The sequence below is a fragment of the Protopterus annectens genome, chromosome 2.part0 (genome assembly GCF_019279795.1).
Source record: "Protopterus annectens isolate FY-2018-M chromosome 2.part0, PAN1.0, whole genome shotgun sequence".
In the NCBI taxonomy this organism is placed as follows: Eukaryota; Metazoa; Chordata; order Ceratodontiformes; family Protopteridae; genus Protopterus; species Protopterus annectens.
In genome coordinates this window covers 747,464,071-747,478,346 of record NC_056728.1, presented here as the reverse complement: position 1 = coordinate 747,478,346, position 14,276 = coordinate 747,464,071, and positions in this window count along the sequence as shown.

Sequence of the window (14,276 nt, the reverse complement as noted above, 5' to 3'; positions counted from 1 at the left end):
ATGGTGGTGGGCTGTGAGGGCTTTCACCATTCTGTCCCTGCTGCAGCTGTTTCCGCAGGATCATATTGTGTAGCATGGCACAGACTATGAAGATGTGGGCACACATGCCTGGAGAGTACTGCAAGGCTCCAACAGATATGTCCAAGCAATGGAACTGTTATTTAAGCATCCTAAACACATGCTCTATGATGGTTCTGGTTTGTGCGTGCACCTCATTATGGCCTTCTTGCATGGGTGTGTGTGCATTTCTGATAGGAGTCATCATCCACAGTTCCAGTGCATAGCCAGCATCTCACACCAGTTGGCCATATGGGATATCCCCCCTGGCAATTACCTGATGCAACTGTGAGGCATGCCAGATGTAGTAGACGTAATAGCTTCCAGGGCTGCCAGCACACACATACATGATAATGCCCTGGGCATTGCACATGACCTGGCAGTTGATGAAGGGGTATCCCTTGCCATTTATTTAGCACCTACCCTGCTCACTGGGTGGTGACTTGATGTGTATGTGCATGCAGTCTATTGCACCCGGTACCTCTGGGTATTCTGCCACATGGTGGAAGAGATGCATATTGCTGGCCAACTCCTCCTGCATTCAGGGGAAGTATATGTGCTCATTGGCATGTGGTAACATGGCATCCAGGAACTGGTGCAGTACCTTGGATGCTGATGCCTGGGAGCAACCCATGATATCCCCCGTTGGCCTTTGAAAGGTACCTGTAACTAGTATTCTCAGGCTTACACATACCTTCATATCCATTGGGATGGGTTCCCCTCTGTTTGTTCTGGCTCTGAGGCATGGCCGGCATAGCTCCACAAGTTGCTGTAGGGTGTCCCTGTCCAGCCTGTAATGCTCTACTATTGCCAGATCATGTAGCCCCTGGTAGGTTACCCTGGGTCTGAGCACTCTCCTCCTCTGGTGCCTGAGGTGGTTATAAGCATCATCCTCCACATCACCTTCAGTCTCCAACACATGCTGGTGGATCAAAGCTATGGCAGCCCCTAACATGTACATATTAAAAGTTCCCCATCTGTATACACCAATGGTGCAGAGAGTATGGGAATACACAAGTGTGTGTGAGGTGCTTTCACACTTTATACTATTGTGCTATGTATGCTGCTGATGTCATTGGGTGTGTATGTGCAATTCCAGCTGCAAGATATCTTAATTATGGGTTTTACAGTGAGTACTGCAAGTGTGGGGCCTTTAGTGTGGAGTTATGCTTGCCTGCCTAGATTTATCTGTTGCCCTTTAATTCACTTTTATACCAGGATCCCCTCCCATTATCGACATGCCTCCACCTGCCGTCTTTCTTGTTTTGTACTTTCCCTATCCAGTCATGTGTTGCAAAATGTGTCTTGTAGCTGATATAATGCAAATCTGCTTTGTTCTGCTGTGACACTTTACTGTTTTCTTTGCAGTACAGCTCCTCCCCTTTCCTGTTCTGCAGGTAGCTGCTTGCAGGCTTGTTAGCTGTTGTCAATGGCCCACTGTAGGTTTCTAGGTGATAATTAGTCATTTGTATTCCAATGTCCCTGCTGCAGCATTTCCTTATTCTTTTCCTATATCCTTTCTGTTTTACCTCTGGTGTGCACCGTACAAACCCATTTACCAGGTTTAGGCAATTTTAATCTTCATTCACATGCATACTCGGTTACCTTGTGTGCTCTCAGCTAAGGAAAGCTATAGCCAGTTCAACACATCCCTTTCCTGCAGCTTTACTTAGCTACAGGACACAGGATTAGCAATGCTCCAATTTGCTTACAGCAAAAGTGACACACCCCTCTCTTGATGTCATTTCTATCTCAAGGTCACACCTTGGTGTTATAATACTATGCTGTGAGGTGCATACTTACAGCAGTGAGGAATCTGTGATTCACTATTACTCCTCTCATTTGCATGGCATTGCCTACTAATTCCTAGCTACCGCGCAAAACTCTGTCACAGCCCCTTAGCAACCCTTGCACCATGGTGTGGTGTAAAATGCCTGCCATTGACTATTATGGGAAAATCATGATATGTGTTACATTGCAGTTTTATTCTATATTTTTTCTATATTTCTTGCGATCCTGTTTGTGCGCCGCTGCCCTGCACTTAAACTTCACGATAGTGTGAATAATGAAATTAAATGTTCTTTTTATATTTTGCACATTTTTTTATGCCAATGGCTATATATTTAGCCACTGGCATATATTTAATGATACTTGTGTTTGGCCGGCTGTCATGGCTCCGATTTTATGTTTGCAAAAATGTAAACCATTTTTTACGGTTTACTACACCTGCACCACTTCCTGGATTGCTAAATACCTTAATTTGCATGCTACACTGCTGCAACTGGGTTAATTAGCATACAGGAGCTGGGAGCTGTGTGGGCATAGCACACGCAGGTAGTGCACGTGGAAACAGCTCGTACCTGGATCGCTCACCGGCCATATTTGGTGTTGGAATGCCAACGCTATGCCTGCACCTGGCACAAGCTTCATGAATCCTGGGGTATATTTTTCACCCTATTCTTGGCCTGTATAACAAATCCTGTCTTATATCCCCTGTTCTTAAACCACATAGTAAGGTCATCTCTGAAATGCTGATAACTATCATTGTCTGAGGATATATGTTTAACTCTCATAAACTGAAACTTAGGAATGTTTTTGCAGATATGTGGAGGATGATAGCTGGTGGCTTGGAGAAGGGAGTTATATTCTGGGAACTTCCAGTAAACCTCAGATGCTAAGGTGTTGTCATGATCCTTGGTCACAAAAATATGCAGGAAAGTAATCTGATCCATGTCATAGTTTACTGTAAAGTGTATCCCCCATTTGTTCTCATTAAGGCAGCTAACAAAGTCATGCAAATACTCCACATCCGATCTCCATACCATCCAGCAATCATCCAAATATCTTGTCCAGATATCAATCTCCTCCAGAAACAGATTGTGTGAGCTGTCATAAATTATTTGCTCCTCGATATAAGCCATGAATAAATCAGCATAAATCGGGACAAATGAAGCCCCCATAGTTGTACCATGAATTTGGAGGTAACATTTGTTATGATAGAAGAAAACATTCTTAATGAGAATATGCTCTGCAAGACAAATGAGAAATGTATGGAAGCCGGGTTGGTATAACTCAGATCAGATTTATGCAGCTAATAGTCCAAGGCATCAATCCCAGCCCAGTGGGGGATGTTAGTATATAATGCTGTAACATCCAAAGTACAAATTAACCAATCCAGCTCAAGATGCATTTTAGAGATGACCTGAAGAAATTCTGTCGTGTCCCGTAAATGAGCACATACCCATTTAAGTAATGGCTTTAGATGTTTAGTTAAAAACTGAGACAACGGTTCTGTTAAAGAACCCTTCCCAGAAACAATGGGCATACCAGGGGAATTCTGAGTGTCCTTGTGAAATTTGGGAAGAAAAAAGATATATTGATTGCAAGGGTCAGGTAACATCATTTGATGCATAATGATATCTGTAATAATGCTGTCCTCCTTGGCTAGGGATAAGAATTCATCAATCTGTTTCTTGAAAAGGGGGGTTGGATTAAGTGTTAAGTGTAAATAGTATTGGCCATCAGAAATCTGCCTAAGTGCTTCAGTGTTGTATTGTGTGCAATCTTGGACAACCACCACCCCTCCCTTATCCGCCATCAGTATGACTAGTTGATGATTATTAGCTAGTTTGGAAATTGCTTCCATCTTGATCTTAGAAATATTATTAGATCTAGCCCTAGTAAAAATGCAAATCCTTCAGAATGGAATTTTGAAACATGAGGACATTGTGGTGCATCGGGGGCATAAATGTGAACCTATGATATCTAAATTATTCCCGTAAATCAGAGGTATCTCTTCCCTGAAAGAATAATTTTAAGTTAAGGTTTCTTCAAAATGATGTAACATCATTCACAAAACTGTCTTCAGACATAAAAAAACAGGTATAAAGGACAATCCTTTATTCATGATACCAATCTCTGTAGATGAAAGAGAACAGGATGAAATGTTCAAAACATTTTGGTTTATTATTTCCGTACAAACATCTTTAGCAACTCCTCTATATTGTCTACCTGATCTATGTTTCCTGCCCCCCGATCTTTGTGCAGATTTAAAGGGCCACTGGAATTGCTTCTCTTCAATACTGGAGAGCTTGTGGAACAAGATAAGTATGGCTCAAAGGCTGAAGATGAGTTGTCCCCAGAGGCGTCATAACTAGATGTTGAGGCCTTCTTAAGTATGGATCTGGGACATTTTCTCTTAGAAACTTTCCTATAGGGTTGTGAAAAACGGACATGTTTATCCTTTTCCTTAGTGAAGGGATCCCCCCAGTCATAATCAGCCAGGTCCCAAAGAAATTTCTTTTTCTTCCTATCCTTCAGCTGTTCCTCAAGATTCAACAAGTCCTGACTAAGTTTTTTTAGGCAAGAATTATATACTGGCTGGCCCCCAAAAGCCCTGACACCCTCACACATCTTGGTGATATTCACTATATCACTATCAATTGTTCTTTTGTAGTGTCCAGCAAGAATTTCAACAAAATTCATGGTTGCCCTATGTTGAGCATCCATCCATTGTTTCAAAAGGGTGTCATCTGAATTATTGACTAGAGGCTGTATCCAGACTCTTAAACCCCTGGGTGTAATGCTCTTAACAGTATATGCTTTGAACAGCTTAAGACACCAGACATTACTATGAAGTGATCTAATATTCTTATTGAGCTTGGAAAATAGTGTTTCACAACTATCATCCAATGGTAATAACACAGTATCATTCCCAGATTGATTATTTGAACCCAGACTGAAAATGGCTAAGTCATCACGATCGGAGGAAAGCCCCCGCAATATATTAGATATAGCCATTAGAAATCACAACCACCACTTATTAGGCAAGCAAAAATCCCCAAAACAATAAAAATATTAAGCTAAAATTAACATGATATAATATTGGTATACCAGTCAATGCAACAATGTTGATAGATCAAATATCAATCTGGTGAGGGTGACAAACTGCAATATTAATACTGACAGGGATGCAGTATCCAGTCAGTTATTTTCATATGCGTCCCCAAACCATCAGGTCTTTACAAAAAAACATATAAAAAATATATGTGTATAAAATAAACAAACAAACTGGAGACATGCAGTATATTCCAAATGGCCTGATCACACCACCAAAATATAGGACAATATCAGCCCCTGTCAGAACACATTATAGGGCTGGTTCGAAACCAGTATCAAAAAGTAAAACACAAAAAAAGAATAACAATAATGAACAATATCGGCCCCTGTAACCTGCAATGACTTCTACAGTGCTGAGTCCATACTGATAAACAAATGCTGTTAAAGTTTATAAATATGATACCAATAACCCTTATAAAGTCTACATTGCTGAGTCCCAATGAAAAAATGTTATCCAGATCAAAGTGTATTCATCATATGGTCAATATCAGCCCCTGTAAGAGAGTGCTGAGTCCATATGTATATCAAATGATATATATCTGAAAAAATGTAAGATATCGCAGCCCCAGTTATTGATGTAAATGTAAACTGAATATCAAAACAAAAGCAATTAAATCAACAATCTGTTGTACTGAGTGTATCCATAAATACTTTTTGCTTGCCAAAGAGCTGTAGTGTGAATAATCAAAGGAATATAACTATTAAATAGTAGATATGGGAAAACTGTATCCTGCCCATAGATGTTTGTATAATGGTGTATACACCAAATGAGCACTAAAGGGACCCATTATTATTTAAACCAAGTAAAATATAGAATGTAGTATTACTCACACTCTAAACTGAATCCAGAGGAGTGATCAAAAATACCTAAATATGATAAAATATTCATAACAACAAAGATGTAAGATGTACCTCCCATCCCTATCCCTGAAGGTCCAAAAATTAAGGTAGTTCTATCATGGCTGGTGAGCTATACAATTACAGATAAACCAAAAAATAAAGCACTATCATTGTGAGTCCCCAGAACACTCTTTATTAGCACAAGAATTAAGCACTTTCGTCAATCCAGTTCACTTCATCAAAATAAACCTAAGAAACAATTAAAAAACATTTATATACTGTCAACTTGTCCATGATTGGTTTACTCACTTCCAATTAGTGAAACAGTATATTCAAACAATTAATATTACAAAACTACAAAAATTAACTTGTTAAAAAAGAAATAACCAGATGATTATTACTGATTTATTGTTTGATCAGTATCAAGGATTGTATAACAAGATACTAAGCAGGGTAGACAAGAAATGTGATGATGTTTTTAATAAAAAGGCCAGGAAACTTGATAGAGATGTAAAACAGTACAAATATGTAAAGGTGTATCCTACTGAGAGAATAATTTCCTATGATAAGGGGAATAGTGATAACTTTAATGATGTGATTGGTGGTGAGTTTGTTTCAGATCCTTTAGATCTTGAAATTATAGATGAAGAAGAACATTGTATTGAGGATGAGGGAGATCAGCATTTAGTTTATCAGGATTTCCCCTACCAAGACGCTCAAAAAGAATTGCAAGTCGCAATCAAGCGAATTATTCAACCTACAACCCAAGTGGCAGTGGACCATAATTTAGACCCATTTCTGAACAACATACAGCATACTTTGAACGGTTTTCACATTTATAATTACACAAACAAGGAAATTTTATTGGAACATTTTTCCCTTTTTTCTAAGGGTTTTAAATTTGTACCCACAAAAATTCCTGACCTAGCTGACACTTTAGTGGATTTACAACTTTATCTAAGAAAACTGAATTTAAAATTAATGTATCTGAAAAATGGAAAAGGTGATAAACATCAATCAACAGTAGGCCTGAAAAAAAGCAGTACATTTAATCCCCCACTGCATCCTCTCATTAGTACATTTGAAAAGGTTATTAAAGATGATATTTACAAAATTTGGGGTAAACAAAAAAGAATTTTTTACAACCTTAACACTGACAAGAGAAATTTATTACAAAGGTTCAGGGATGATAGGAGTATACGAGTTATGGTACCTGACAAAGGGGGGTGGTATTGTCCTATAAAACAGTGATGACTATACTAATGTTATGCAAACTATACTATTTAATGATATAAATTATTCAACATGTTCCAGGAACGAGATGCACATTGCTTATCAGAGAATAGACAGTTTCCTGTATGAATATTTAATAGACCAGAGGATTACTAGGTCAGATTATGACTTTCTTTTGAATATGCACCCTAAAATTCCAGTCATCTTTGGCATACCAAAAATACACAAAAGTTTAGAACATCCACCTTCTCGGCCAATTGTGGCAGCTGCTGGATCTAAAACTCACAATCGATCTGTATATGTAGACAGAAAGATTAAACATGTTATTGAGTTATGCCCACATCTGGTTAAGGATTCTTGGGACTTTCTTGGACAACTAAAAAATGATTTGTGGTGTGCTGAAGGGTTTATTTTGACCATTGATGTAGTAGACTTGTTTTCCTGTATTCTCAACAAGAAGGTTTAACCTATTTTGAGGAAACACTTTTTAGTTTGTCCAAATTACATTGTGATGAAGTTCATTTAATATGTGAAATAAAGGGACTTATTTTGGAAAACAACTACATCTTCTTTGAAGGGGAATATTTTCAACATGTCAGGGGTGTAGCAATGGGAGCAGCGTGTGCCCCAACGTATGCTAACCTAGTATTACTAGGGTGGGAAAGAGAGCATGTGTTTAAGAGTGAATTTTTTACTAATATAACTTTTAATTGTAGGTTTTTGGATGATATTTTTATTTTGTGGAAGGGAACTGCAGAGAGCGTCCCTCTATTCATCCAATACCTTAATCATACTACCGAATTTTTGAAGTTCACTTTTCATTTTCATTCCCAAGAGATTAGTTTCTTGGACACAAAAATTATTAAAGATAAAGAAAAAGTTATATCTAGGATATATCGTAAAAAAACTTTTTGTAACAACTATCTACACTTTGACAGTCATCATCCGATATCCCAGAAGAGAAGTATTATTAAAGGACAAGCCATTAGGATAGCCAGAATGACATCATTGAAGGAAGATGTCCTCAGTGAATTTAATTTCCTGAAAGATATGTTTCTAGATAGAGGCTACCCTGTTGATTTCATTGACAACACATTTAACAAAGTTTTAAAGCATTGGGGTAAAAAATATACCCCTTTATAAGGTAAGGGGTTGAACAAAACTCTTAACTTCGGGGAAAATGTTGAAAATGTGAGTAATGTTAACTTTGAACAAACGTATTATACAATACAGTCCTCTATATCAACAAATCAAGGAAGCAATACATAAGAACTGGAGCATTTTTAAAATTGACAATGATATTTTTCAAGTGGTGGGAGTAAAACCTGTTTTCACTACTAAAATTGGCCCTAACATTAAAAGAATTCTAGAAAACAAACATCATAACTCAACAAAAAGTGAAATAACAAATGGCAGCAGACCCTGTGGTAGGTGTAGTTATTGCCCTTATATTCTACAAGAAAACATGATATTTTTAGACAATAAAAACAAAAGTATGGTTTACCTAAAAAGAGGTAATTGTTACTCAAGCAAGCTGGTATACATTGCCAGGTGCAACACCTGTACTTCCTATTACATAGGGAAGACTGAGAGGTTATTCAAAACTAGGATATATAAGAATTTGTATGATATAAAAAACAAAAGGAAAACCAATGCTCTGTATAAACACAGTACCCAATGTGATGGCTATACAGGTTTTAAATTTGTTATTCTTGATTTGATAAACATAGATGCTAGGGGTGGAGATTGGCAGAATGTTTTATACAAAAAATAACTTTTGTGGCAATTGAGGTTAGCAGCAAACTTTCCCCTGGTTTGAATGATTATTTAAGTTTTTTACCCATTCTTAAAGAAAAAGCAGAGCATATTTAAATGTTTCTTTACAGCAATTATGCTTATGTTTAGTTTTCTTAAAGTTGTTGAACATAATATTTTTTTAAATGGAGAACTGTGGTTGAATATTTTAAAAATATATATTTTTTTAACAAGTTAATTTTTGTAGTTTTTTAATATTAATTGTTTTAATATACTGTTTCACTATTGGGAAGTGTGTAAACCAATCATGGACAAGTTGACAGTATATAAATGTTTTTTAACTGTTTCTTAGGTTTATTCTGATGAAGTCAACTGGATTGACGAAAGCACTTAATTCTTGTGTTAATAAAGAGTGTTCTGGGGACTTGCAATAACAGTGCTTTATTTTTTTGGTTTATCTATTGTTTTAGAGCACTATTGCACCACCTTCTTTTTGGTTTATTGAGCTATACAATTACAGTATAAATACACACTCCATTTTGTGAAAGACCACTGAAACATCAATTATTGTGCGACAGTTAACAGAGCATATATATTAACTGATATAAATAAAAAGCTTATATCATGCTCTAAAATCATTGCATGATGATAACATAGATTGCTTGAATACTCAAAACACAAATATTGTTATGAATCAAGTTAAATACAAAAGGCAATATTGATTATACTCAAATAGAGCCCTCCGAAACCAAATTCAGACATATATAGTGTAAAGTGTTCAAACCGTCATATACAAAAAATGCAGTAAGCGTCCATAAAGTCACAAAGTTTATATTTGTACAGTCATGACAAACCACACAATTCTGATATGCATGTCCACTCAGTTGTTATACCAAATCACCAAAATGTCACCAATCCATCAAAAAAGAAAAAAATCTGGATATAAGGAAAGGTGTTTCCAAAATTCAGTATTAGAGGAACAGGCCGTACCGCCCCAATCAACAAAAATGTCCGAAACACCAATAATAATGTTCCACAATTGTCGCTGATAACTTCAACCCTAAAAGTACCTTGAAAACAAAGATGGTAGTTAAATGCATACGTAACAAAAATTAGGCATCAGTGTGTTGGAAAACCCACCAAAAGCAAACAGATATGTTCTCAGTGCTTCCATGATCGTAATCAAAAGTCAAACCAAGGAACTGGAATCCAAACCACAGGCTGCTGCTAGAGAAATGATCAGCAGAAATCTGCTCTGTCAGATAGAGGCCCAAGATGGTGCCCTAAGGCGACGCTTGCTTCCAAATCCCTCAAGCTGGAACCAATGCTAACGAGCACATAAATCACTAAAAGTAAATTCAAATGGTCATAAGAAAGAGCATATCAGCCACAATGTGATTATTTGGACCCAAAACAAAGTCCTAAAGTATATATTGCTCCTTTACCACAGGCCAACAGCAGAGAAGAGAAGCAATACACAATACTAACACAATTTCTGCAAGTATGGCAACTGCAAGGTTTCAAAGAAAATGTGTTCCAAAGCCAAAATGAGGAAACCAGCAGACCGTGGCAAATAAACAGTGTTTAATATAAGTTGCTGAGAAACATATACTAAAATATAGAACAAACCGGTTTCGGCTTGATAAATTACATAGCCTTCATCAGTGTAAAAATCTTGTATACATCAAACTCCTTATATAGTCAATATTATGACAGCATAAACATGTGACTGATTAAAGGTGCTCATATAGTCCAGAAGCAAACAAACCCCCCCAGCTTAATAATTCATTTTTTATCTTTCCTACTTAACATTGGTGCCAGCCTGTCTTATTGGATTTCATACCCAAAATGCGATCAATAATGATAAAATTTAAAACAGCATTTTTGTGTATTATGGTACGTTTGAATAGAGGATTGGCAATTTTGTATAAGCCCTAGGGCCAAAAGCCTAGTGCCAACCTATGAACCTATGAACAAGCCGATTTTATGGAATCCCTCTCATCCACCAAGGGTCTCATGGGATGATCAATGAGCCCTTTGTAGATTTTAGGGATACCAAAAAACACCAGAATTAAAGGAGTGATGATATTCAAATAATTGTATAAAGTAATATCAATTTTTTTTTTCTAAAAAAATGTCAGTTAGTTGAGTATAAATTCTTGTGCATGCCCCATTTAACTCAGTAAGAGAAACCTCTTTGGAATTGTCGGTTTCTAACATGTCTTTCATCTTTTCATTATGCATAGAAGAATCCTTAACAACCACTCCACCCCGGTTATCTGGTTTCATGATTCTAACACGCTCTTTTTGTAATTGGCCCAATATATTCTCCTCCAGCAAATTCAGGTTCATACAACTAGCAATTGACCTGTTTTTATATTTGTAAAAATTATGTGCATCTAAGTCACATAATTTTTCATATATCACAAGCTTGGGATGCAAGGGGGGATTATAAGTAGAGCTTATATAGCAAACATTATTGTTATTGTAGTCTGTGTTGTTCTGATACAATAATGTCAGATTTAACTTCCTCAAATATAACTTTAGATCTGTAATGGTGTCAGTAAACTTTAAACTTCTAGAAGGCACAAATGTCATTCCTTTCTTTAACAAATCAGCTGTCCTTTCATCTATATGCACTTTTGAAAAAGGCCTGCACAATTCCTCATTGGCACATGGCATTCAAAAGCCTTCTCTGATAATCATGGGTAATTTTTAATAGTATTACAAGCTCCAAGCTGCACCTCTCCTCAGGAATAAACTATTTTACAATCCGGTTCTAAACTGGTATCTAGTTGTTGTTGTGCATTTTATATTATGCCCTGGGATTCAAGCATATTTTCTGCCTTATAAGCTATAAGCAGCCACGCACAGGTTCTGAAAGATTCATAAAAGAACTGATGGCGGTATAATGACATAGTAATGAGCAACATTATTAACATGAGGGACTTCATTGAGGCAAATGGGTGTGAACAGCACTGTGAAATAATTTATAAATGAATACAATTCATGACTGGAAAAGCTTCCTCCAGTGAATGTGACTGCCATAAAATCCTACATTATTAAGACAGGAATACTGGAATGATGTTAGAATTGGATGCAGCTTTCACAAATGTTTATTTGCAATAGACTGCATTTACTGCTAGTAGTCTATGTGTTACACATCATTTCCACAGAAGACACTATATCATACAACAGCAGTCAACATTTCATGACCTTTACAACACTGAAATTATAGATGGGTACTATGTAATAGAGTTACCATGCAGGAGATGCTTTACCCTCATCTTCAGGCCAGTGGGAGTCATGGAGGACCGATCCAATGGTTACTAAGCTATGAGCGGGTTTGAAAATACTAGCTACAGAGACCTTCCAGTGTCAACAGGGTGCATAGTGTGGATATCCCTAGAATATGCTTCCAGTTTGCTCCACCAGTTCGTCGATGCCTTGCTACAGCATGTGGGGGAGTATATGCAGATTCCTCATACTACAGAGTAGACAGCCAAAAGCCTGTGGCACTTTTATGATACAGACCTTTTCCATGAAGTACTTTGGAGCATAGACTGCACACACATTGAAATAAACGTCCCACCTAGTGAGATGAGAAGAAGGTACGTTAACTATAAAAGATACAGTTATATCAACTGCCAGCTGGTCTATAATACACAGAGTATAATCTACAATGTGTTTGTAAACTATTCAGGCAGTACTCATGACTCCCACCTATGGCACATGTGTGACATATCAATGGCTTGTGAAGGGTAATTTTCTCCAGGTGTATTTTATTGTAGATGTTGAATATGCCCCGGAGACACTATTAATAACATAAGTCAGAAATGCATAAACTGTGAGAAACAATGGCTATAACTATGTTCTGGCACAAACCCGGGTTATCACTGAGCATATGCTTGTGCTGCTGAAGGCACACTTTTGCTACCTGAATGTATCTGGTGGAGCTGCACAGTATGACCCAGGCACATATACTAAGATATTCTCAGTACGTGCAATGATACATAACATGATATGAGAAAACAGTTGAAGCAAGGAGTGTTCATGTAGGATGAACATGTCCCATCACATCAGGAAATGGAGGGCAGGCTAGATGACAAGACATTGGATCACCCAGCAGCAGGTGAGGACCATGCCAGATAAAGGCAGGTGTAGTACACCATGGTTCTGGCCAAGAGGCATTTGCTGGCCCATAACTCTAGTCCAGTTAAAGCACATAAATGACAGTAAAATGATGACCCATGCTTAGCTTTAATACACTGTATATCAGTCAAAGTCTATGCAAGTAACAAAGTGCAGATGACAAGGCACAGTTACCATCATTTACACAGGTGTGGGAATACAGTGTGCAGTGTTTTCCACAGAAAAGCGTATGTATTTGTGTTGTGTATTGTAATAAACTTTGTGCAAAGTGTGTGTGTGTGTAATATGGGTTGAGTTAGGGTCTTAGATAAACTTTTTTTATTTGACATTTGTTTACCAGGAAAGTCCGATTTGGAATGAAGCCAATTTTCAGCAGAGGCCCTGGGTATGCTTGTCTTTGTAATGGGAGAACCTGGAGGAAACCCACATGGATGATATGCAGACTCCACCCAGAAGGCACCCCATCCAAGAATCAAACCAGAGAACCTGTTGCTGTGAGGCAACAATGCAACCACTGCAACACTGTGCCATCTAGGAAGAAGTACTACCACAATATGCATGCATGTGGAGTCGGATGCAATAGTTGAATGTGCGTCTGTCTGAACACAGCATCGGCAAAGGTTTAAACTCTGTGACTGATTTTTACAGACAGGTCTAGGTCAACCACATGAGATGTATGGTCATCCCATGCATGCAACTCATCCACCCCAGCTCCTTTTCCTTGGAGGGTCACAATTAGTAATAAACTGTTGACTAGAGATGAGTGTGCCTCATGAATGCAGCCAATGGGCCATACTGGATGTTTTTGTGTTCTGAGCTTCAAATCCCTGTTGGCATTGATGTCTAACCAAATGCACCTCAGCACTAGATGATGGGGTGAAAGTGGTGACTCTGTGTGAGCCTGATCTTGACCTCCCATGCCACAATGATCCTCTACACTATAAGCAGAAATGGAATGGGCATGTGACATATGCTTGACACACATTCTGGGGACATTAGTTATGCAAGCAATAGACAGAACATAGACAGAAATTATGTAAGATGTCATATATATGTGACATGCAGTCCCTGAGGTCACCTTATGCATCCTGTATGGCATTTATCATCACTGCAAAGACTGAGGAGATGATAATGTGTGTCTCTATGATGGCCCAGCAGATGTGCTGTGTTTCAGATATTGAGTCAGCTAGTTTGGGTGGCAGTACCCATGGTTACTTCATTCACCATCATGACCACCCATGTCCTCTCCATGCTCAGTAGAGCTTGTAGCAGATAATGTGGGTTGGACCTTAGGGGCAGACATACCTTCTATGCCAGATCTGTCAGAGACAACCTATCCT